This window comes from Tursiops truncatus, chromosome 4 (genome assembly GCF_011762595.2).
Source record: "Tursiops truncatus isolate mTurTru1 chromosome 4, mTurTru1.mat.Y, whole genome shotgun sequence".
NCBI lineage: Eukaryota > Metazoa > Chordata > Mammalia > Artiodactyla > Delphinidae > Tursiops > Tursiops truncatus.
This window is the reverse complement of record NC_047037.1, coordinates 83,361,123-83,384,688: the sequence shown is the minus strand read 5'-3', so window position 1 is coordinate 83,384,688 and position 23,566 is coordinate 83,361,123. Positions and strand designations below refer to the sequence as shown.

Below are 23,566 nucleotides of genomic sequence, written 5' to 3'. Positions count from 1 at the left end.
AGCTCTCAGATTGAAGCAGGGAGTGGTCAAAAAATACCTCTGGAATCAGTGAACCTGAAACAGCCTCTCCAGTTCTGTCCACCCCTTTTGTCCTTTAGAAATCAGTCTCAAATTCATCTCTTCCAGACAGCCTCCAGTATTTAATCTGGAGTTTTTAACCTACTACCCCATCTCACCAATTACCATGGAAAATTGATATAACAGACCAATTGTTAATTATTTATTTTTATGTCTCAACAATATTCCAGGTGCTGTGAGGAAAACAAATTAAGAACAAGACAAGGTCCTTAGCTACAAATTACACCTTGGTTAGGGAGAGTCTTACCCATCACACAGTGACCTACAGTGTAAACTTCATCCAATTTACCAATCTCTATGTATGTATATATTCCAATATGTTATTCTACTTTTCTTTCTTCTCTGTAATAATTTTATGCAGGCTATTCATTTCAAGAACCTAACTGGCTTCCTATTGGTACCCATCCCTTAAACCCTGAGAACTGAGGGCCGAGTGGAGCCCTGTGGCACCTATCAGGTCCTTCTGGTGGAATTCAGTCCTTGCTGCCTCATCCAACCTTCTTCCCTCAGCTTGTAATCAACTTAACTTTGAAAGTCTTTGTACACATTAGGTAATATTTGTCCTCTGTTCTCCCAGGGGACTGTGGTCACTGCCCAGCTAGGAAGCCCTACCCTTCATTATTCAGCCACAGCTTGAAGAGCATTCTAATTCTAACTTTCCGCCCTCTGACGGACCAGCTGCATCAAAGGCTGTGTTCCCTTATTTGTTTGTTTTTTCCTAAAGCAGAATCAGTATTTCAAACTAAGTCATTTACTAGAAAAGTACGGACTCTGGGTCCAAATTTTCAAAACATGTCTCTTCTGTGAACCACGACAAATCTAAACTGAATTATGCTTCATATTAGAGTCAGGACTCATGTGGTCCCTTTTTCTCTGCCCCTCTGGATCCCTGCATGCTGTTCAGGGGAAGTTGCTGGCTTTTGAACTGACAGTTTGGAAATGAAGGCATTTTTCTTTTAGGGAGAATAGTCCTTCAGTGATTCAAACAACAAGCCTTGTGATCAAAATAATTCATAAAGGAAAAGATTTATGAAGTGACTTCACTAGCACACAATGCATTTTTAAAACTTTGTTTTTTAAATAAATCTGTCAGTACACAAGCCAAGACAACACATCTGAATGCAATATCAGTGGACACACCCTGAATCTCTTCTCCTTCCCTTGTCTGAGACTGTGGCAGAAAAGGAAAATGCTTCTCATTGTCTTTTTTAAATTTAATATTTGTTCTTTTAAATTAAAAATGTGAGTTCTATGAAAAGACTTTAAAAAATTGTGCATACTACCATTTCCTACATAAAATCTGTCTTTAAAAAAATGCATTTTCCATCTACCACTTGTGCTTGTTTAAAAGAATAAAAAATAAATAAAGAAGTCTTACTTATAATGAATCCCTCTGGCATAAGGAAGCTTGTCCTAATCTCCCTTTATCAGGTTTGAGTGATAGTTCTGCTCAACGAGTATTGACAAGGCCGTCCTGTTTCTCAGGCTTTCGTTTCCCTCAGTTGGAGAAGGATACAGTGCATTTTCACATTCTCAAAGTCTGCAGTTGTTTTTATATAAGAAGCAATTTGCTTGGGTCACGTCAGGTCGAATGGGATGCCTGCCCAGCTCTTGGTTTTAAAGGAAAAACATACAGAAAGACACAAAAACACAGCAGTTTCCTTCATTAAATTCCACTCTACCTGCCATGGGCTTCTAGCCACAATGGAATTTCCCACCCTGGCCTAGACTAGCCTAACTTTTATTTTTAGGGATTTTTTTTTTTCCCCTTAAATCTTATGAGCTTTCTTTCAAGTGAACTTTGAGGTAAGGATTATTAAACCATAGAGTAATTGCCTGGTTTAAAAAGAATCAGACTTGAGAAACAAATGCCTTCTGACCTTCCATAATATTATTGGATAACCACCCCCTAGATAACAGCCTTTCAAAAAACTGTTCATAATCAGCAGAAGAAGACAGGTAATGCAATTCAAAATCAAAACCTGAATCATGAAATGAAGAGAAGAATGGCACCTTTTCAGTAATACTCTCTACTTACCATTACATTGGATAGACAGAATTTCAGGATAAAAAATGTAAGTGAGTAACTAAAAAAATGAGGAAGTATATAGATAGAGAGAAGAGGGAAGAGAGAGAGAGAAAGAGGCAGGCTTTTGGACCATTCTTTCCTGAAAAACCATTTATGCTTTTGCCCATAGCCTGGGGGCAACTGATTTAATCAGGGTTGTTCATGTGGATTATCTAAACTATGAAAAGCAACAGGGAGAACTTCCTAAGAAATCCTGACTGGGTCTGCTGCAAAATACTTGGTTTGCAGCCTGGAGCTAAGTAGTCTGTTCACATTGTACTCAGGGTCTTAAGGAAAATGGATCAATGCCTCTATAATTCTTTGTCCCTTTGATCTACCTCACCATTTGGTGTCTCTTGGCATTACGAAAGCTCTTGAAAATGACCCTGCCTAGTTAACTGATTTATAGTCCGGGGACAAAAAAAGCAAAGAAAGAAAAAAGGTCTGGTAATGAGGAAAGAACAATGTACTTTCTTGCTATCTTTTCTTAGCATAAATAAAGATTGAAAGATGTGATTTTGGGGGATGTGAACCCCACTCTCCCCACATTAACAATAGCCTTGTCAAAGCCAAACTGAGGCCTCATCTCAACCAACTCTCTTTAAAACATATCAAGTTGGCCCTCTCATTCATTATTTTCAAGTGGATTTTGCATAATATTCCTTCAAATGGTAAAGTTTACTTTTCAGGCATGTCATTTGCTTTGTTGTTCTTCTTTACCCATTTCAGCTTCTTATCCTAAAACCCCTGTTTCCTTACTAAAGTTGATTGTTAATGCAGCTGTTCCATTAGCATCACAGCACATTTATAAACCAAAGACTGGTTCACTCTACCTGGCTTCCAAAGCCATTTGCTGATTGAGACCATTTCATGAGTTTGTCTACTCATGTGAATAAACAAAAATTTGTCTATAATGTGAATCTGGAGAAGGAAAGAGCAGCTGCCTGGTACAAAGTCTACAGAGGCCAAGATTGCTGCCATAGGCTTCATGGCCGCTCCCCCTGCATGTGCTATTCTACATTAACTTCATTTTAGATATTAGGATTTTGGTTCTTAAATGGATTCCATTTTCCTCCAGTAAAACCAAGTGGTTTACCCTGACATTTAACAGTGATTTAGTGAGTTTAGAGTTTCTTCTAACTCTAAAGTAAATGTTCATGAGACTTGTGAACTCATATCTAGACAATTAATCTGAGCATTTTAGCAGTTCCCTGAGGCTGAATATGGTCTCTCATAGCCCCTTGCAAACCCTGAGATTTTGAACCACTGTCTAGTTTGTGGTTGTGCTGCCAAGGAGTAGAGCAAAATCATTACTTATGGTGACTTCCCTTCAAGCATAGTGAATTGAAATACAAGGAAACCTGCACTATACTTTAGACAAAACATTAGGATTAATGCTGAAAACCAAGGAACTAAGAGCCTGTAAATATGCCAACTCAAGAAGGAGAAGATGATAAACCAATATTGGAGTTTAGAAACAAAAGTAGTACTGTGTCAACATGTCACTATGCATCAATCATCACAACAAAACTAACCGAAGGTCAGCCTCAACACCAATGGCGATATTTTTGCGTACAATTCTTGAAGCACAACTTGAACTGGATCTTAGTTCTCATAGGTCTCTTACTTATCCTTCTCTCTCTCTCTCTCTCTCTCTCTCTCTCTCTCTCTCTCTCTCTCACACACACACACACACACACACACACACACGTACACATATATACGCATAGTAGTAGTCTAGGTCTATGGCTACTGTGTTAAATTTGCATCTGTGAGCCACTAAGCAGCTGCTTTACATATACACTGTAGAAGAATGAAAGTGAGAAAACTGGCATAGAGATGGTTTTTGTGTACTATCACAAGGAAAGAAAATAGGCTTACAGCAAGTTAAAGGGAAATGGACAATGAGGAGCATAGGGAACAAGTTAGGATTCCTTACGAATTGACAATAGGACTAACCTTACTTAAAACATTTATAAATGAATTGCTCACCCCAGCATCTCGCACTATGCCTGGCATATAGTGGAAGCTCAATTAATTTTTGCTGAATTAACCAATGACTAATCTGAAACTGAGTGCACAATAAATTATCCAATTATGTGGATGGAATTAAACTTTCCTGAGCAGGGTAAAGCTAAGCTGATGGGACACAGTATTTGTCCAGGTGTGCAGAAAGGTGGCAGTGTGAACATGGACAACAATAATATTCAAATATATGAAAAGGATAGCTTTAAGCCTTAACCAGGAAAGGGACTTGAAGGTCACTGGGCTCTTTCAGGCAAAAAACAAAGCAAAACAAAAACAATGCTTCAAAAATGTGGTCATTATTAAGGGAAGTGTTAAAATAAATGTTATACTTCCTTTATATTAAACTCTCTGCACTTATGTAAAACCATCTGCACTTAGAGTACAAAGTTTCTCTGACATAATATCCCAGAGTCTCTTACACAGGGCAGTCATTAAATTCAAACTAGATTAATATAATGTAAGCGAGCAGAGAACAAGTTATTTTGAGATTTCATAACAATTCATTGACTATGAGAAAAATGCAAGCAAACACGGTTGTTAATAAATGTTATTTAGCAGACGTCATATTGACATTGCTAAGTAACTGGCTACCAAGGCAGTTTCCTAATAAGTCTAATTTTCCCTACTCTCTGAGCTTATGGGCTAGTGATCTTGTAGTTTTGGGTGTTTACATTCATTTATCCATTCAACAAACTTTTATTGAATGCTTCCTCCAGCTGTACCAGTCTGGTAAGATCAGACTGGATCCTAAATGAACACCATGCTTCCTTTGCCCCTTGCATTCTCTGGTTTTTACAGGAGGTTATCTCTCATGATTGCACATTCAGATTCCTGACCCTAGCTCCTTTCCCACCTAATTTTTTTTTTTCCCTTCACCCTATGTCTATCTCCCTATGAATAGACAAGAGGCTGTATAGTTCTTACCAGTGGCCATAGCGCTATCTAGAGTGGAACTCCATCAGCCCCATACACATTGCCTTGTTGAAGAGATATAATGTACTTTCCACACTTAAGAAATGATTTGATTTCCTTTGCCTCAGTAGAAATATTACAAGCTAACAGTGGTTCTCCTGTTATAAACCACAGTAACTATCTGCTCATCAACATCAGTTGCTAAATTGTATCATGATAGAATTCTAAAATACATGTTAAACTTTCTTTCTACAAGTTGCCTATTTCCTCTGAATACAGCCAATTCACCTGGCAACAAAGATTAATTAGCCGCTGTTTTTTTGTATGCAAAAAGAAAAAAGTATGATTTCTCTTTGTTTATAAGAACTTCTGATAAGTGGTGATAGGTTTCAGAACCCTCTTCTTTTTTGGCAACCACGGTTCAGTTATCAGGAACTTCAAGTTCAGAACTGGAGAACACTGACTCCGTTCTGTGATTTCACAATTGCTAGGGATTGGTTGATTGCTAAAAACTGCTCACATGGAAGACGAGGCACTGTTCTCTTTATTTGCAAGGGACAAATAGGCATATTAAAAGGAGTTTTAGAGTATCTAAAACATGATAAACTCGTGGCTTTCTTTTACAAAACTATTCATGAGGTTCTCCTTAGGAATAGGAGAGACTATCTAATTTCTATGGGTGGAAATCCCATCTGTAACAATGTTTTGCAAAGACACATACTACCAATACCTTTTCCAGTGAGATGCAGATTCTAAAATCATGTAAGCTAGACAAGATAATTTTATAATATAAGCAGAAAACAATAAAAGCTACTGTGATAGTCTAGATTACATATGAAATGTGTAAAAGAATAAAATGAAAAGTTCTCTAATTTTTTTTAAAGTTGCATCAGAATTTCCCTTCCATGTTGTAATCATGCCTCTTTAAATGTATACGAAAAGTAACTTTGCTAGGCTCATGAAGAATGACCTTGATAAGCATGGCATAACTATAAGCAAAATAATTTTTAAAAGAATGAGTCTACATATATAATTTCATCATTTCTAGAAACATGGATATCATTAGACTTGAAGACAGCCAGTGGATTAAACCAACGTATTTTGACATCAACTAAAATGTGATCTAATTGCAGGCTGCAGTGATTATAAACACTTTTGGAAAGAAATACGGCTCTCCTCTACTTCTCCAACTGCCCACCCCTCTTCTCCTCTTCCGCCACAGATCTGTGACAGCCTAACTTCCAGCTAACAAGTTAGAAGACTGGGTGAAGCATCAGTTTGGAATTATTTTTAAAAAATTATAAATAATCAAAAGAGGTGACAAATGTTTCAGTGGTTACTAAACATTTAATGGGTAGCAAGGTATAAATTAATAATTAAGGGCGTTAATCTGTTGACTAATATTGATGCTTAGAAAGCTAGAAGTGTCAAGATGTTCTTTCAACCACAGTATTCCAGATTTAGGAATTTTTTTAGTGGGTTTAGTATAGGAAAAAAGATGCTTAGATATGCATACTTAAAAAATAATAACCTCTGATTTATCTATCATCTAAGTCCTTGTGTTTTCTGGAAAATATGTTAATGAGAGGTGGCATTATTTGACAGTTAAGGAAGGAAAATGGAAATCATCTGTTGTATGCCAACTATGCTCATAAGCAAAATAATATTCTCTTAATCTTCAAAAGGAAAGGGGCGATTATAAAATAATTTGAGACTCTCTGGACAGAACTGAGATATTCTCTGAAAATTTTGTAAGTGCTATATATTTTAAAAGTAGTGTAGTATTACTATAACATAGCTATTAAATATGTACTTCTTTTCATTCTGATAATCCCTCTCCCTTAAATCTGAAGGGCTGATTAATTTCTTCATTTATTCTTTTGGATAAATATCCTGTTCATTGATGCTTGAAATCCAGCTCATCAGTTTCCCTTTAAATTCTAACATATTTTAAAGAACTTTAGAAGATCATGAACTCTGGAGTACTGACTAATTTGGAACCTGCCTCCGTCTCTTACAGGCTGTATGACTTTGACCAAGCTACTAAAATTCTTAGTAGTCCAGTTTCTTCACCTGTGAGAATGGCATAGAAAACATACCTACCTCCTATGGTTACTATGAGGATTAAGGGGTTTCATACAGCCAATGTGAAGATGTGAAATTGCTTTTCTGAGTCTTTGGAGGTATTTGAAATCAGGCTGACTAAGTCAAGCAAAGCTGTGGGGTCTGTTTGGCAGGTGACCTCCAAATTTCACTTCAAGGTCTTGGACTGTCTCAGGTCATTGTAGTGAAGAGCTCTTTGTGTAACTGCCATCTTTCTGCCTCAAAGCCAAGATGGATTTACCTGTTAGTTTTAGTTTTCACTAAAGATCTCTCTTCAGCTGTGTGCACTAAGGGTAAAATATCAACAATTAAATTATTTGAAGCAGGCAAATGTTGAAAGGGGAATTTAGTTAAGTCATAGCAGTGTGCCAACTTGGTCTGACTTTCAGAAAGATCACCATAATAAGGAGACCAATAAATAAATTAAAAGTATAAAATATACATCTATGCAGAATCTTAGAACCCCTTCTCTGACATATAAGTCATTAAAGGAAACTTTGTGTCCTGCCTATTAATTCAACATTTAAAATAGAACCAGTTTTATGGAAGAAATTCACAAGCGAGAATTACTGAGTTCCTCTGGATCAGATTTTTCTGTGCTCCATTAAAAACAACAACAACAACAGCAAATGAATAACAACAACAAAAAACAATGGTTCTGGTTGTATGTAATGTATACCACTAATCTAGTGTTTCTTAACAGGGGAACAATTTTGTCCTGCACCCCCATCCCTAGGGGACAATTGACCATGTTTGAAGACAATTTTGATTATCACAACTGAGGGGAGCTATTGGCATCTAGTGGGTAGAGGCCAGGAATACTGCTAAACAGCCTAGAGTGCACAGGACAGTACCGATCTGCCCCCAACAAAGAATTTTCTGGTCCAAACTGTCAGTAGTGCTGTGTTGAGAAACCCCATCTTGATTCTATATACCAGAAACACTGGCCTTGAACCATCAGCTGCATCAACATTTATGATACTCAGTCTATGGAGTAGTCTGACAGTTGAAGGATACACCTAGAAGGAATACCACTTTGAATATATAACTGACAAATCTGGATACAGTGCTAAGGGAAGAACTGGGTAAGCAAATAATTGGTGGCTAATTATGCCAAATATAAAAAGATAATTTTACATTACTGAGTAAATCAGATTAATATTCTTCTTTAATCCCAGGGGGTCTAAAAATAAGAAGTTATGGACTATGCAATGTTATCCTGACACAGATATTTTGAAACAGTTTATAGAAAGCAGTAAACATGTTTTTTTAAGAAAGATAGCCCAAATGAGGTATGAAGAATTAGAAGTCATTTTTCTAGGTCAGATTTTTTTCCTACAGATCGGATTTTCCATATGCATTCATTCATGCAGATCACAAACTACACTTCTAACGCTCTTTCTCTCTGAAGGTAAATCAGGCTAAAACTAAGAGTTTAAGAACCATTTCTGTACAAGAGAAATTTCCAGCTAAGGGAGAACAACACAAGCTCTAAGGTAGGTGTGAAATTTATTTTTAAATTAAGCCACAACTATTCTGCAAACATTTAACTCAGAACCACACCACTGTTAAAGTTTGTTGATTCCATACAAAAGGAAGAACCAACATAAATTAAATTTGCAAATGAAGAAAATAAAATATGTGAAAATTATTTTTAATATGGCTAAAATTCAAATATGCAACATTTTATTCTTTTTACAGGTTTCACTGCCAAAGACAACATGTATATTTTTCCGATGAAAGAGGATGACTGAAATTGACATTCAGGTGAGCATCTGGACACTACCAGTATGTGATGTTGCACAAATTTACTCACATCTGGAGTTATCCTCGTGCTTTTGAATTTTATTTTGGTTAGTGTTACCAGGAGTTAAAATGTATTGAGGGCCTCAGAAAAATTGGCTTTTATTTATTCCCACTTAGAACCCCAGAAGTTGCTTCTGGGCACTTCTTACTGATGAAGAAATCCAAGGTGAAATAACTGGCTTAGCCACAAAGAGAATGGAAGGTCATTCATTTCTGAGCTACCAATATCTTTTCTTCTCCTTTTTCTCATTTTAACTTCTAGATTTAGCTCCAAAACATTTGCTCTTTCTCCCTTAAGGGGAAATTCTAGCGTCAGAAGGTTAGTGGCGGGGAGGGTAGTGATGGGTTTAGGTTTTCATAGCAGTTCATTTCAAAACTGTTAAGTACCTCCTACCAAGAGACCACCACTAAAAACTGTTTCTAGAACAAGGCAAAGGGAGAGATTTAAACATGGGGGAAAAAAATGGAAGGAAACAAGAAAGCTCTGGCACTGTGAAAGATTCAGAAAAAAAAAAAATTCTGATTTCTGCTCTCAAGATGCTTACAATCTTATTCTAGAGGAAAAGGAAAATGAATTCCACTTTAAATAACTGAATAACAAAAAGAAACAGTGCAGTTAAGTGTAACAATGGGTGGTAGAAGCAAAATGCTGTGGGGAAGCCATGTCTCTTACCTCTTTTCCAACTCAGAGGAAAGAGACAGTGGGTCAAATTCAAGCTACTCTAGTTTTTGATATTAGTTTCATAATACAGCTATAATCCCATTACAGAGAACTTCAAGGAGCTGTTGACATTTTTTTTTCCTGTCCTGTAGTTTATTGTCTCAAGTATTGCTTGAAATACCAGGCTACATGCAGAGATGTTTGCACTAATGGTATTTGTTGACCTGCATTAAGTTAGGGTCAACCTGAATAAATTGGAGATGCATACTACAGGGAACCAGTTAGTCAGATTGTTTGTAGTTAGGCTTGCATTATTTTTACAATACTTTATTACTTTTAACCTAAAGCCTAGACATTATCCTCAAATAATCTTGTTATTATATGAAACAGTAATATTTATTAAGAATGCCTCTGGAAAGCCTCAAATGGGGATATGCAGAGGAGGATTTACTATGAATTTAATGGAACTTAAACTTCAGGGCCCCTCACTTGCACAGCCCCTCCCAAGACCCTGTACTTAATTTGTAGTCATAATTCTGTATTCTTTTCCTTAAAGAGGGTCCCCCAAATAGTTTAAGTGTCTGGCAAAATCTTCATCCACCTTGGGTAGAAAATAATCTTGAAGGAATCAAACCTGACTATCCTGAAAGGCCAAGTCAGAGAAGGATACAAAATGTACTTTTACAAGCATATATAAATCACATTTCCAAATGCATCCCTCCTGTCGTTGCTGTCTTCCACCCCTGGCAAAGGATAGATGCCATCTTACCCACTGTTACAAGGTTTCTAGACTCTTTTAATTAGCAATAATCGCGCCTCGGATAAACCTCATTGGCTACGATACTGCCGTGGCACGAAGCTCTAGACTCTTTTAAATAAAATCTGTCTGTTCAGTGACTGGGAATAATCAGTGTTTAAAATAAAAGGTGAAAAATTCAGAGACAGAAGATGATTTCTAAGAGTAAAAAGAGAGACACAAATTTTTTTACATAAATAGTAATAATTATTATTCATAGCTAAGGGATACATGCATTTGAGAAAAGGAAGGACTTGGAAATTCAGTACAATTTACAGTAGCACCTATGAAAAGTATGGTGAGTTTAGGCAGAGCGTGGGAATTTTTACCACGAGTAACACCACGTGTCTGTTTTTCTGGTTTCTGAAAACCCCAAATAAATCCCACCAGCACCTCTAAACCCCACCATGGAATTCTGACACTTCTGAGTAAGAAGTTCAGAGGAAAATTAAAACTTTGGATGCACTATGTCTGTCTACAGTTTTTCCTATAATGCCTTGTCCTGCTTTTTAAAGAAAACTGAATAAAAATTAATTCAAAAAATGAATGAAATTATCCCAAATGGAATACTAAATTGAAAAATGGTAGTTAAATTGTTCATAACCATTTTCTGTTACATTTTTTTCCTCTCTCTCTTAGAAATGGAGTAAGAATGCTTCAAATAAAAAACGTAAAACCCATCCCATTCCATAAAGGGCCCACTCACGTAAACAGGAAGCTCATTAAAAGCGCTTTTCCTGGTTTCCTGGCAAAGCCCACTTTTTATTTTGGTGGCAGCACCTATTAAGTAGAGGACTCTTTTTGTGGGCAGCGTGAAAAATTAAACATTACAATCCATCAGGCACCCGCTGGATTAGAGTTAGTTGAGCGACTCCTTGACGAGAGCGAACAAGGTAGCTCTGAGATCAAGGAACAGGCTTTGGTCTAGCCCTGTGCTATAGATGATGGGCTTCTCTGTCCAGGCATCACAAATCAGCTCGGAGTTCCAAAAGAGCCAGGAGACGCCAGTTCATAATAGTGCAAAATGTTTCACATGCACATTGAACCATTCTCTCATTTCCTTTACATTTAAATACTGTTTTATTTGTTTCTTTCTTTGCTTTCCCTTTCTGGGAAGCACTGTAGCATAATGGAAAGAGTATGGGTTTTGGAATTTGAAATCTTGGTTTCTAGTTCCTGCTCTACCAAATACTGTGACATCTTGCCTTCCTGAGCCATCATTTTCTGATCTGTAGAATGGGGACTAAATTCTTCCTTAATCAGCTCAAATTTTTCAAAGTACAGGTAAGCATCACCTGTCTCAAAAATCCACTGAGGTGAAAATACAAATTTCAGGGCCCCTTTCTGATTCTCTGTAAGTTAGAAAACCTTGGAATCTGCATTTGAAGCTTGCTACCCAAATAATTTTTGTACACACTAAAGTTTTAGGACCACAGCAGGTTCTTATTAGTCATCCATTTTATACACATCAGTGTATACATGTCAATCCCAATCTCCCAATTCATCCCACCACTACCCACACCCCCCGCCGCTTTCCCCCCTTGGTGTCCATGTGTTTGTTCTCTACATCTGTGTCTCTATTTCTGCCCTGCAAATGGGTTCATCTGTACCATTTTACTAGGTTCCACATATAATAATAATAACCTGCTGTATAAAAAAAAATAAAATAAAATTCAAAAAATAAATAAATAAAGTTTTAGGACCACACATCCTAACTTGTCTGAGTCAGAATTAAATTAAATCATGTAGGTGAAATTTATTTCAATCTGTTAACTGCAAATCAAGATGTGTATGCTTAGATGTTCTCATTAGTGATATTTTCCAGGGTAGCTCAAAGAACCAAAGGAAGGACACAGGACCATTTTCCCAAAGATCTTGCTTTGAGCCATTCCTGCCATGCCAACAGCATTCTGCTTTACCTTCAGTTAGGCAGGTTGGTGGGTTGGTGGGGAGAATAGAGCTGAGAGCTGTGACACAGGCGAGGCTTCTGTAGAATTTCATTTATGTGACTGTACCTACCCCACAGGGTGATATAAGGATTAATTCCTATTTGGTAATTTACTGTGTGTAAAATGCCTTGAGCCCCTTGGAGGAAAGTGCTATATAAATGTAAAATAATAATTATAATAATAATAACTTCAACTATTTAACTGATCAGTGAATTAGCTAGAAGATTTAGGCTGCCAAGGGACAAGGCTGAAACCATTATAAGTAGGAACATTTTACACCATCATATCTCATAACTGTTATCACAGAAAGGGGAAACAAAGGGTGAAAATTAAGATAAATCCATGTTCTCCACTGATTTAAATGACAGAGGATCACTAGTAATGGTTCATGAAAGCCAGGAAATGCAAAAATGACAGCTGCATTGTAATTCTAACTCAGGCACACATCCTGAGATTTTATACACTTTGGTCTTTTATTTGTATAGAAAATATCTCATCAGTGCAACATCTAAAATTTAGCATTATTAATGCACTTGATTATGCTTTTGCTCAGTTGGAATATGTTCATAATTCACCCCTATTGGTAGATAATGGTTTTCCTATATGAAAGGTATTGATGTTATTCTACGAAGTTCCAGGTAATATTTGAATCAGGTGTTTACAAACAACTTGATTCCTGTGTATCTTCCTAAGAAAACTAGGGATTTTAGGAAACTAAAATATATAGGAGATAACTTTTCTTCCCAGGAATAAAATATTTTGGTGCATAAACTTGCATGAGTTCAACTGCCCTCAGTTCTTACATTATTTGTTTTATTTATTTGATTCGCTTTGTGCAGACCCTTCCACTAAAAAGCTCAAGGGGCTGAACCCAGAACTTTCATATACTGAACGTGAATCACTTCTTAAACCACAAGAAGCAAAAGAAAAGGCTATAGAAATCTTAATGGGCAAGCTTCAGATGCTCAAAAGCAATTGTTTAGTTACTCTACTTAGTTATGCATCGTTCAAAACACTTTCTAAATCGGGCAAGAAAGGTTCTTTTGTGAAGAACAGGCTTTGGGGCCTTGAACAAGTTTTAAGTTGTTTTATAGCTCACACACACAGTAGTTTCGATGTGTATGTAAAGAGGTACTTCCATGCGACAAAGTTTGTAGTTGAGTACTGAAAGGGAAATGGAAAGAAACAAAGCAAGGAGAGGAATTGAGCATGTGGTACCTTGTTCTATTTTTAATTAGTAATTCCTAGCCTCAAAGATTTACACTTTAAAAAAAATCCAATACTGAGTGTGTAAAAACAGGTGTAGACTAAGGTGAATGAATACCAGAAAATAAAGTTAATCAGTATAACTTCAAATTATCTTGTAAATACTAAAATTAAGCTTTACTCTGTCTAAAGGAGGAAGAAGGAAAGACAGACAAAAATAAAAAAAACCAGACCTTGCCATGAATTTTCTTTGCCTGAAATAATAAATATTAGATATGCCTTCTGATTTATAAAAAGCCATGTGATACCTAATCCCCAACATTACAAAACATTCCAAATGTGATGTGTGTTTAAACACATCCATGCATAAACACACATGCACACACACATCAAAAATATCGGTGTTCTGGTATAGCCTTCTTGCTTTAAAGGGCCTCTAAAAAGGGCATAAGAAAATGGGTATCTGATAAAATGCGTCTGCTGGGGTCACCAGCAGAAGGCAAATCCAGTCAAGTGCTGCCAGTAATCATTTCTATTACAAATGTTTTTAAAATCCATCTTTTCTTTACATATACTTTTTCCTTTGGTATAGCTAATATGGTGGCCAATGTCCCGGTCTTCTAGTCACATTGGAGTTTCTTGCCCATGCATCACAAGCTCAGCTGCACTCATCAACGTGGAAAAGCTGACAGCACTGTCTGAAAGACACAGCTTGGGATAATTGCTCCTTGTAGCTCCCCTGTCAATGAATATTACCATATTCTTCTCACGAGTAAGGTTACTGTACTTCTTTTCCTCTTTTTTGGATTTCTACACACTTAACCACTAAGCACATCACTATTCCTTTAATGAAATGGACTAAACATGACAGTGTGAACTGTGGGCTAACATTCTCAAGATTCTGTTTTAAAGCCTCTGTGTTCATATTTTTAAAAATAATCTTTGTCCAGAAGAAGTAAAAATGACAATAATTTTTTACTTGATATTACTGTTTTCTTAAGAAGGTTAACTGAGAAATATCAATCGATAGGCAAAAAGCAAAGAAAAAAACACATAAGGCTAGCAAACATACTCTCTTACTGAATTTCTTTCACCTAAATATACAATGGAATCCTCTGACATAATGTGTTTTCTTTCCCTATCATGTTAGGCTGAAGAATAGTTCTTGGGCAAAAGTAGAAAAAACATGCTTTAAGTCTCCTTGTGATCTACACCTTTGAAATATTAGCTTCTCTTTAAATTTTAAATGCTAGCTCATTAAGAAGGAAAAAATTTCAAAGTACTGCAGTCACTAATAACAACAGCAGCAGCAACAGTAACAGTAACGATATTAACATCAACATTTATCAAACTCTTAGATGTCCTGGGCACCACTGTAATCACAGGAATTGACTCATTAAATCTTCACAACAACTCTGCCAGGTAATACTATTATTACTCCCATTTTATGGATGAGAAAATACAGGCACAGAGAGATTAAAATTTTATGCAAGATCACATAGCCAGTAAGTAGAGGAGCCAGGATTCAAATGGAGGGAGCCAGACTCTGACACATAATGAATGTTTGACACCATAGGGCCCAGTGCTCCTTACTTCCCCTGAAGCTCTTCCCAAAGTGGCCAGTGATCTGTGTTTACTTCCCTCCTGAACACTTACACACTTGTTGGCACCTGTGGTTAAAAGCTCAGGATCTGGAATGATATACAAGAGATTTACCCAAGATACCAGCAGCGCTTAACTCTACCAACATCTGTGCCTCAGTTTCCTCCTGTGTAAAACAGTAACATTAATACAAATGTCATGTAGTTGTTGTGAAGGTTAAATGCAATAAAGCACATTAGAGCTCAACAGAGGGTCAATGTTTAATAAATGTTAACTTCATTATTACTGATTTTTATCTCTTAATATATATGAACCCTTTCCCCAATTAGACTGTATTTCTTTTCAGAGAAACTGTCAATATGAATCCTCACTGTTTTGTGTTGGGCTTTCCAATTGTTTAATATATGTTGTTGAAATCTTAGATGTCCTAGGTACCACTGTAATAACATGTTAACTCATTAACTCTTCATAACAATTCTATGGGGTAATATATTTATTTATAATATTATAAGTAATATAATATTTATACCAGTATCTAAAATTTAGTGAGCACTTACTGTCAGGAACTCTGCCAAGTGCATTATGGCATTATCTCATGCAATTCTCCCCAATCCTCTGAACTGGGCACTTTCAAAATCTCCACTTTACACAGGAGGAAACTGAGGCTCACAGAGGTCACACAGCTAAGTGTTCAAGAATGTGAAACTCTAACCATAGCCCTATACCACCTGCTAAAGAATGAATGTAAGGTAGGTATTCAATAAACATTTGATCCTGATGATGAATCGACTATATTCTTAATTATTTCTGTTGCCAGAAAATTATGCTTAAAGCAAACTAATGTGGCCTAGCCAATATCATTCATTCATTAGTTAACTATTAAAAAGAGATTACTGTGTGCTAGGTACATGCCAAATACCAGCAATAAAAAGAAAATACTACGGATCTAAAATTTTCTCATCAAAAGCAATTAAGGATTTAATATAATTTCACTTACCATCATTTCTATGTCAACTCATAAAAAATCAAACTTCTTCCTCTCTCCCTTTCCCTCCCTGCCCACTCTTTCTTATTCCTTCTTTTAAACCCAAGTTTCATGGTATTAAATTTATAAAGATTTTTGCCGATAAGAAGCTTATATGTCAAGGCAAGGAACCATTTTAATTATATTTACTCTTCATTTTGAGAATATTTCTTTTTCATATCTGACAAAGACTTTTGAAGTGACTAAAGAAAGGCAAAGCAACCTGATTTAAAAAAAAATTCTTTCATGTACAATCTTTTTTCTGTAATAGTCTCATAATAGCTTCGAAATTTTAAAAGAAGGTTTTAGCTGTTTTTGTTCTTTTCAAATTGGAAAAATTTGATTTTTCTCTTCACATGTTTAGATAACCTTTAAAATCAACAAACAAGAAATAAGAACATATTCAATTTTAAAAATACACTCTTCATTGGTGCCTTGGCATCATCAACTAATATCAGCATCACTCTGAAAACTGTGTTTCTATTCTTTTTCATTTCAACAATTCTATATGTTCACATTTAGTAGAAACTAAAGACTGCTTTATAAAAAATTTTCTCTTCATTTGAATAAAAATCTTTTACAAATCAACAGACCAAGAAAAAAATCCTTTGTATTTACCACTATTGAATAAAACAATGGGACATTTGAAGAGTACATACCATGTTAGAGGCAGGAAAACTTGTGATAAACTGAGAATTGTACCAGCTCACCATTTAATATCACTGCCTCTGTACAGCCTATAGATATTTATTGACTGTCTCAGACTAATGTGTGAGCGCCTGTGGCACTGGCAGAAATATATGAATTACCTGCCCAGAGATACTAATAGATACATATAGATGCTAAAACAAACAAAACAATTTTATAGCACCATAAGGGAGAAAAGACTAACATTTACAAAACTGTTTATTGTCCAGGCAAGACTGTAGACTCCAAACATATTATCTCATTTAAATTCTGATAAAAACACTAAGATGGCTAATGTTTACACATTTTAAATAAAAACATAACTGAGTATGAGAATCTTAATCAAATTCCCAGAGGCCACAATATTAGGAGGCTGGAGGGCCAAAATTAAAAAGCATAGAGGGGGCTTCCCTGGTGGCGCAGTGGTTGAGAGTCCGCCTACCGATGCAGGGGACACGGGTTCGTGCCCTGGTCTGGGGAGATCCCACATGCCGTGGAGCGGCTGGGCCTGTGAGCCATGGCCGCTGAACCTGTGCGTCCGGAGCCTGTGCTCCCAACGGGAGAGGCCACAACAGTGAGAGGCCCGTGTACCGCCAAAAAAAAAAAAAAAAAAAAAAGCATAGAGGCCTTAGACTTTTCCATTTATATTACATTATTTCTTCTTAGGATCTACTTCTAAACCAAAGAAGTTGAAATCAATGTGGATATATATTTTAATAGACGGGTTCAAGGAAGAGTGGGATTTTAATGTAGGCATCAAAAGATAGAAATTAATAGGTAATATTTATTGAGTACTTACTACTGTTCTGAACATTCTGGATATATTCACTCATTTAATCCTTACAGCAATTTTTTTGGAGGTAAGTAATATTATTATTATTACTGTTATAACTGTGCAGTATGGAAACTGAGCCAAAGAGAAGATAATAAACTTTCCCATAAAGTCACAAAGCTGGTAAGTGTTGTATAGACTTTCTTGTCTATAGCCCACAGAATTTAACTATCATGCTATACTGCCTTATTAGTCTGCAAGGGTATTGAATGTGATGGCTTAAATAAAGTTCTAAGCATGGGGCTATTGCCACCATGTTGGAAATTAGGGCTTCTACATATGAATTTTGGGGGGACACAAACATTCAGTCCATAACACTAGCACTTCCCAAACTTTTTCATGTCATGGCACACATAGAAAGGGGTAATATTGGTCTTGCTTGCTTGCTGGGATGAACTGGGAGGGATTTGGAGCCTTAGAGGAGGCTCTGCTGGGCTAGATATGACTAACCCCTGGAGCTCCAGTTGCCACTAGGCCTCCCTGAGGGGATCAATAACCATTCTACAAAGTTTGGCAAACTACACACTATACCAAACCACAAACTCTTCAGAACACAAACAGCATCAGCCACTATAATCACTGTCTCAGAGCCTCCTTTTGGATATTTCACAACTGAGCTGATATTTTTCTGGAAAACAACATTAGTGTAGAAAGGGGTTTCCTAGGAGGTTGATCAATAATCACTAGAGAAAAGATGAGGATATTTAGAAAACTGCTGCAGGGCATAGTACAAATTCCAAATAAGTCCACTTTGGAAAAGAGCAGATCAGATAGTTGACTTTTCTTGAAGGGAATGTTTCTAAATATTTATAATTTTACAGTTCTCCAGGTGTCAGCAAGAATGTTGAGAAAGTAAATGGAAATCACCATTTCTTCCTGAAACTTTTTGGGTTTTTTTGTTTTTGGACAGATTCAGTAATCATCAATAGTTTAATCCTCCTAGAATAAAAGTTGAAGAAATTTCCTAAAGTGGGGAAGAAAATCTTATTTTTTCTCAGAGGAGTACAGCTAACACGCAATATCAGGTCCTTTTGTACTCACATGGGGCCAAAATAAACTACGTGGGAAATTAAGATCCCTTTTCCTGAAGTGTCCTTCTTCTTCAGTCCAGAGTGGGACATTGGTTAAAAAGAAGGAGGCTTGTGGTGTTAGGGTGATCATCTTGGTCACCGCACCCTGGACATAACTTTAAAATTTCATGTCTTGGACACTGAGATGCAGGAAGAAAGTTTTGAACTTTCTATTTCATTGTTATTTGTGTTCTGGCACTTCATTAATCTCTCTTACAGAATGTAGACTCTTCCCTGGTGCCAATTATAGATATAGAGGATCTTAGATTTCTATCTAGAAAACAGCTATCAACAGGACATCACCATGTCTCATTTCAGACTAGACTCACATAATCACAGCAATAAATACCCCAAAACAAGAGTCATTAAAAAGCCTGTTGAATTTGATCAGACACTTCAGTATCTGCCACTATTCCTACAGTATGACTCTGAAGTACTCAACTTTATTTTCCCCACCTTGACGTACAGGAGAGATGATATTTAGATTCTAACACATTCTCATGGAGTTACCTAGGGTTATTTGCAATTTCTAGAGTACAAACTAAAACATAACCCATTTTTCTCCCATTTAATAAAGCATATTAGAAAACACAGGTGTATAACTTTATTATAGGGACAGTCTTGTGTTTGTTTTGATTTTTAAAAGAATAAATCACATACTTCAGAAATTTATTAATAGCAACAAATTTGCTGTAATGCATCTCACATGATTGAAACACACCAGTATTTCTTATTACTGGAAATAAAAATCCCTGTGCAGATTACGTATCTCATCCAACAAACATTAATTGAGTACCTACTATGTGTCAGGGTAGTGCTAGATATAGGAGACCACAGATGAATAAACAATGTTTCGGGCTTCCCTGGTGGCGCAGTGGTTGAGAGTCCGCCTGCCGATGCAGGGGACACGGGTTCGTGCCCCGGTCCGGGAGGATCCCACATGCCGCGGAGCGGCAGGGCCCGTGAGCCATGGCCGCTGAGCCTGCGTGTTCAGAGCCTGTGCTCCGGCAATGGGAGAGGCCACAACAGTGAGAGGCCCGCGTACCACAAAAAAATAAACAACAACAACGTTTCTCCCTCCAAATGTTACAGTCTATTGATGTGAGCAACTGGGCTTCTATCTAGCTTTGGGAACGGGGCTATGAATGGGCAATAGCTCATTGTGGGTAGTAGACAGCAGAGAAGCAGATGCTGTGAACTGACTGATTAAAACAAACAAAAAGTCTTCCGACTACCTGACTCATTTTGGGTTCCATCCAAAGAAGAGTCTGAGACGAGGACTTGGTGCAGATAGTAATTGGGAAGGTGACCTCAGAAGGCAGTAGTGAAGGAGTGATGAGAGTGAGTCAGGGAGGAGGACTGGCAATAATAAGGATATGTCAAAGAGGCCAACAGCAGTACAATTCCACAGGATCTCTGAGATACATATATAATGCCTCCAGTGGTGTCATCTGAAGGGAATGGAGGCTGGAACATTTCTTTTCCACCTCTGTTCCTCCTTTGGTTGAGAGTTGCCCCCGCAGGGAATTAAGCTGCCATTCTAGTTCCCCAATCCAGTGTAGATTTATTGAGCTCTCCCAGCATTGGAAAAGGCCCTGGGCCAGAAAATGGAAGACCAACACAGAGGCCGAGTCTGGGATAACACTGAACTGCTTCAATGTGGCTGGAATTACAGGTGAGCTGAGGGATATGTCCCACATACCGGCTAAAGCAGACTATAAAGACGTCTGCGGGTGGAGCATAGACACTGAGCAATCTGATCTAGCACAACCTGATCTAAAGGATGGTCTGGGGAAAGGTTAGACTGACATCTTTTTACTAAATTATATTCCATGTAAAGTGCCTCTGACTCCCGCAAGAAGTCAAACTTTGGGATAGTAAATCCTGACACTGCCCAGCTTAGAAACAGAAAAATGATGATTTGCTAATCGGCTTACCTGATTCTCTGGCTATGATGTCAAGATCAGACTCTTAGCAGTTCTTATGAAAATCCTGACACTCATTCACCAATTACCCTCCAGGAGCTGATATATGTCGATCTCCCTGTGTTTCAGGAGAGAAAGCTTTGAATTGCTTTAGGGAGCTTTTCTAAAAATGGTGATGCTTTTTTGCATCATTTTGTCATGATTAGGCCTACTGAAAATTTCCTGACATTCTGAATTCATGGCAATGTTATCTGTGCTGTTGTAGTTGGTTTGCATTTTTTTGTTGTTGTTGTTTTGTATTAAAGTAGAGGAGAAATAAGAAAAGGTGATGGGTTGCATCTAAATGTATTAAGCTTGAAGGCTTTCAACATAAATGAGAAGATTTATAGAAAGTTATTAAGATCTTTAAGCTTCTATAAACATTTCATCATTGCTGACAATATCTACTTTCGTTAACTTTGCCCAAGCAGTTCCTGTGTTGCTGTAAGGCTGAAGGTGAGTTTATTTTGCACTTTAGCAAGCAGCATAGGAGCTTTCTGGAGAATTTTGGTTTGGGGGCCCAGATCATAAGGTTAAACAATAGATATTTTATGGTTACAGGAGAAGAATTTATAGGCCCTTCATTCTTCTATTATAATGTATAAAGGATATGACTGTATTCCTAATCCCTAGAAAACGTGGTGGACGGGTACATTATGGACTCTTATATGAACATATGTAGCATCCCTTTGACCACAAGTGGGCAAGTCTTTTAAAAAGTTCTGGGAGAGGGCTTCCCTGGTGGCGCAGTGGTTGAGAGTCCGCCTGCCAATGCAGGGGACACGGGTTCGTGCCCCGGTCCGGGAAGATCCCACATGCCGCGGAGTGGCTGAGCCCATGAGCCATGGCCGCTGATCCTGCACGTCTGAAGCCTATGCTCTGCAGTGGGAGAGGCCACAGCAGTGAGAGGCCCGCGTACCGAAAAAAAAAAAAAAAAAAGTTCTGCGAGAAAAAAAAGAGCCCCAGGGACCATTTAGGCTCTGTCGGTGAGTTCCATTCTGAGACATCAAATCCAGTTGCACAGAAGCTAAATGTCAATATTTACAAAGCTCTTTCCATCTCATATCCACTTCCTTTCCATTTTATGCTTTTTCTTCCCCTTTTCTTTCCTCCCTTTTCCTTGATCCTCTTCTTCACTCTTTATTCCATTTGCTCTTATTTTCCCCATGCCCAGTAGTCAGTCCAGTCTGTGCATCCTGACAGAGGCTTCAGTGATGGAAAAGAAAAGGCCCCAAATAAAACCATCGACGTCTAAGACAGGGAGCTCTGGAGGGTGGTGGATGGTGATTGGGGCCAAGCCTGAGGATGAGAGTGCTCAGGGCTCTGAGGCTCTTAACCCACCCAGCAAGCCATTAGGCTTCTGCAGGCCTGATGGCTGTATCAAGCCTCGATTTCAAAACTCTTCTGCACTGACAAGGACTTGCTAATTTCAAACTTTCTAACCAATTACAATCAGGAGGAACTGTGGACAATGATCAGTGAGCAAAGTGAAAGTGCTGGGGTGGAGGGGCCCTCATAGGTTTCACTCTGCTGGTAACATGCAGCTGGGACTCTGCTCAGTGAGTAAATAAAAACACAGTACAAAATACAAACGTGCTCAGTGGGTCCCTCTGGCTGTCTCGTTCCCAGTAGTGGGGTATGTAGGAACCTTGAACTGCATTTAGTCCATTAATTTCTTATGGTGTTAATTAAAAACTTTTGATGCTGATTTGAATGGAAAATACCTCAAACAGTGTTTTCTTTATTGAAACACCAAGTTCCAAGTCTTGGACTATTAGGTTAAGCTCTGTCATCAGTGAGACCAACAAAAATGCTTTTCATACCATCTGCTTTGATTAATAGTAATAATAATAATGAAAAATGAAAAAGAAGAGAAACTTTAGATTGAAACCCCCTTATTTTAACCTGTTTTTTTTTTTAAAGGACTAAACTGAAAATCTGGGTCCCTGAATGTAGAACATATGATTCAAAAAAATCTTTTTTCAAATCCTTATAGAACATTCAAATCACCCAATGTTCCAGGACCTGAATTTTTTATATTTTCAAATGGGGAAAGCTGCTTAAAATAAGTGAATCAGCTGCTAAGTGATTTCTCTCTGTCTCTTCCCCTACTCTCTCTTTCAAAACGCTGAAAAAATGCTTAAAATGGTATATGAAATTGATATGTGCTGCTTAAGAAGCTTAATATAATTACTGAGGATGCAGAGTGTCTATTTAAAAACAAGATAGGTGAGGGCAATAGAACCTGAGTTGTGAGTATTCATCCCTTATGAGGTGTGGGGAATGCTTCCAAATGTTTAATCCACTGAGCAAGGTAAGGGGTGCACAGTAGGTATTCACAGATTTCTCTGTCCTCCCAGAAACCTAGAGAAACCTGGGAAATCCAGAGAGCAATGCAAGGGGATAGTATGACAGATGGTGTGCAAGAAGCGAGCAAATAAAAAGTCCATCTCTCAATCCAACACTTTTGTGAAGTACTAAGCACACCACCAAAACATCCTGATTGGTTTCTAAGACTCTTCTCCAATTTTATTTTTTAATCATATTTCCTCTTACGCCAGGGCCTGAAGCTTTGGACGTCTAATCTGAGAGGCCCCATGAATGTCCTCTCACAAATGACAGCTTTTCTTTTTCTTCTTTTGTGTTTTCGTATACCTAACTATAATTTTCCATCTCCTAACCTGTTTATTCACACTGTTTGCAATATTATCTGAATCCTTAAAAGACCACAAGACTTTCTTTTTTTACTCTGAAGGTCTTCATCACTCTTGTTCTTGTTT

At 37.5% G+C, this 23,566-nt stretch overlaps 1 protein-coding gene and 1 pseudogene across 6 annotated transcripts in view; both read right to left on the bottom strand.

Annotated features, from left to right (window-relative positions):
- Positions 1-23,566, bottom strand: part of ZBTB20 (zinc finger and BTB domain containing 20) — an 837,083-nt gene that overhangs the window by 342,133 nt on the left and 471,384 nt on the right. The gene's annotated exons all lie outside the window — the stretch shown is intronic.
- LOC117312279 (U4 spliceosomal RNA) lies at positions 10,449-10,517 on the bottom strand (annotated as a pseudogene).